The following is a 3439-nucleotide window of genomic DNA, read 5'->3' on the forward strand; positions in this document are numbered from 1 at the left end:
TTGTGATTAATATGTGGTAATAAATGATGAACTATGTCATGATAAATTATTAAACAAATATTGTCCCATTAAATCCCCCAAATTCTTGATCTACATTGTCTCATCCCACCCAGGTGAACTTGGGTACTTGTATTTGCTGGGGTGGACTGGTGTTCCATTAAGGGGAAGTTTATGACTCCCATCCATTTAGCAAAATGCACAGATACTGGGGATAAACACCGGCTCTTTAGCCTTCATGGTTGGACAAGGATTTAACTAACAACCCCTCCACCCCCACCCCACCCCATCCAACCCCCAAAACTGCTTGTTAATTTTGTTACTTATTTTTTTTTTATTTCATGTAACTTATATGGTTGATTTTATAAAAATATCACATGATTTCTTTTCTTTAGGGAGCAATAAGTGTTAAAAACAAATAATCACTGAAATTCATGAGTTTTTGTGCATAAATTGATATTTGAATTTATTGTTTTACTGCAAATTCAGATTTTAATCATTTTATTTCTATCTGCAGTTTTTTCTTTGACTTCAGTGTGTATTCTACACTCATTTTAATACCATATAAAAGAAGCATACATATGCATACAGTACATAAATATTCTATTCAAAAGGTACTGGTATACATTTCCTTAATTTTTTTTTTTTTGATAGAAAAAAACCTTTTTATCTCAAGATCAAAGTTTTAGTCATTTTTATGGCAAAGATTATGTTTTCCTATGACTTGTTTTGTTTTATTGTAGTAGGAATCACCGGATATTATCTGATATAATTTTGAAAAGACAAGATATTTAAAAAAAATCCAGAAATTAGTGATATTTTGGCTTTTTTCCTATTTTTGCCCTCAAAATGACAAAAATGTATATTTTCATTAAAATGTGGCTTAAATAGGGTTAACAGATCATAATTTATTAAAAAATAACCATGAAATGTTTTCAATGCATTGGGCAAATTTTTGGTCTTAATGCCCCTTGTTCTTTACCTGATAAGTTGTTTCCCACTAAATTATTTGATTCATGTTACTGGGTAAAATGAATAATAAACATGTAATTTGATTTTTTTTGTTGGAATTATTTCTAACTTATTTCGAAATAATATCAGATATTAATATTTTGACATTTTTTAATCTATTAACATAATTATCCTCTTTTCATGAGTCAAATTTTGGTTCCACAATTTACAATTTTTTTACAGGTCTAAAAAGAAAACTATATTTCGTATTTCATTGACTTGTATTGTTAAAATTACAATTTTTATTACTTATATTTACGTTTGAGAGAGAGAGACAAATTGTTTAAATTATGACGCTATCTGTCAGCCATACAAAATTGAGTCGAAGCGTGACCTAGACATTTAAAAAATAGTTCCAAAGGCTTTGAGTACAATTTTATTGTTTACATTGAAAATCAACAAATTATAGAAAATTTCAATAACACTAAATAACAAGGATAAATTAAATTGTAAAGGTTAAATATCCCCACTTTGTTGGTGAAAATGTAAACGTCACAAAGCGGAGGTAGAATTGTCAGGTGGTGAAGCGGTCGTTAACCACGCATCCTAAAAGATTGAATTAATATTGAACGTGCAGTTATGGAAAGATGATCTTGAGAGAATTTCAGCTGTCATTCTTTTTGAGGAGGTGATGTTAGACTGTGAGTGGATATCCTGTTGTGAAGAGGAAGACGAGGTTGCGGTGTCAGCGACGGTTAATGAAGCATGTAGAGGAATTTCGGGCGAAACAGGCATAGAGACTAGAGGTAATGAAATAGTGTACGACGCGTCCGATTTGTTTGTTTTTTCATATTCTGGGTTGCTTATTGTCGCCAAACAGAGCTTGTTTTTCTTTTCTGGTCAGCTGACATGTTTCTGTTGTATGTTTTCAGGGAAGCTTTGCATCTGTGTACAGACATAAACATGATTTGCCTAGCTTGGAATCCTGCATCATTAATAAAGGAAATAGCCGTGGCTCTTAAACAGTTGAGAGTATAACTGATTTGGCATTTCACAGATTTACATATATCCCAAATGGATCCTCTGAATGATTGCTTTTGAGAGGCTTGTCAGAGTACCATGTGTCACAAGAAGAAGGAGAAATGAGAGCATCTTTCACACAGACAATTATCGCATGTTGATCAGTTTTGGTCAAAAGAAGCATTTTAACAGGACAAGTAGGGCACATTGGAACAGCATAAATTCTCTTATCTGAAAGAGCTTCATCACTGCTGAGGCCTCCTTGATAATTCTTTTGCTGTGTTTCATGTCGAAGAACAACATATTCTTTTTCATCTTCATCAAATAGAAAATTGAAAGAACCTTTACGGAGTTGATGAAATTCCAAGCCCCGAGAGACAAGATGAACCGAGAGATTGAACCACACACACTGCAGTAGCATTGGGGGGGGGGGGGAATAGAGCAGCTTGAAAGCAGGAGGAAATCTTTTCAAATCATCTGAAGTAATTAGCGATTTTTAATGTGTTTTTTAATGTGTTCATGTGATAATGTTCCGCTTAAACAGGAAAAAGTTTCTCATTTGGTGAGGAAGATTCCTTCGGCTTGGCCACACATTAACTTGTGCAGGTTAATTGCAAGAACATCAGAGGGGACGGTTTCAAAATCGAAGGGCTCATTGTAAACCTCTGTATGCCACTCTGAAAATAAAGATATCCTTCATAACAGCCACTGCTTTCTGTTTGTATTTATTTGTGCATAAAAGAGATGTTGCTCCATCTCCACCCATCCCCAAAGTCTCACATTTTGATATTTATTTTGCTTACCTCAGAAAAGTTTGAAGCCCTAGTTTGTATTTTCTTAGTTGAACAGGATTGTCTTGAATCCTGAAATTCCTGTAACTCATTTTCTGTAAGAGAACGAAATATTTTCGGTTCAGCAGCCTGAGCAGGGGTCTGGGTTTGGGAGGCAAGCTAAAGCTGGCTTTTCTAGCTTTTTACACATCTCAGATATTTCAGATTTATCAGAAATAGCCTCTAAGTTAAAAAGATCAAGATTGTCCTTAATTGCATTGTCAAAGAGCAAAAATAACTCATCTGTTATGTCTTCTCCATCTACTTCAAATTCTCCATATTATGCCATTTTCATGTACATGTACAGTGAAAGAGCAGACGGGCAACTTAATTGAATAACAACAGACAGTTTAATGTTTTCATTGAAGAAATTTATTTTTAAATGTAAAGACAGTTGTGAAATACTCCAAAAGAACAGTATACATTACCTTGCAATAATTTTTAATACTGTGACCTACTTTATATTTGTTTACATGAAAAGTAGTAATTTTACATGTAGATATTAATGCGCCATGTAATTCGGTCATTGGTGACCTATTGACCCTAAACAGTTCATACAGAATTGAACGTTTTCGCTATTCTATAGGTTCAGATAAGGAAACATATTTGCAAATGTAAATATTCAAATTTAAATAATATTT

At 33.3% G+C, this 3439-nt stretch overlaps 1 long non-coding RNA gene across 1 annotated transcript; it reads left to right on the top strand.

Annotated features, from left to right (window-relative positions):
• Positions 1 to 1534: 1534 nt before the first annotated feature.
• On the top strand, positions 1535 to 2672 carry LOC128170950 (uncharacterized). Its single transcript, XR_008241952.1, has 2 exons — positions 1535 to 1754; positions 1881 to 2672. It is a non-coding gene; the product is annotated as an uncharacterized LOC128170950 (long non-coding RNA).
• The last annotated feature ends 767 nt before the right edge of the window (positions 2673 to 3439 follow it).

The sequence above is a fragment of the Crassostrea angulata genome, chromosome 2, assembly GCF_025612915.1.
Source record: "Crassostrea angulata isolate pt1a10 chromosome 2, ASM2561291v2, whole genome shotgun sequence".
NCBI lineage: Eukaryota > Metazoa > Mollusca > Bivalvia > Ostreida > Ostreidae > Magallana > Magallana angulata.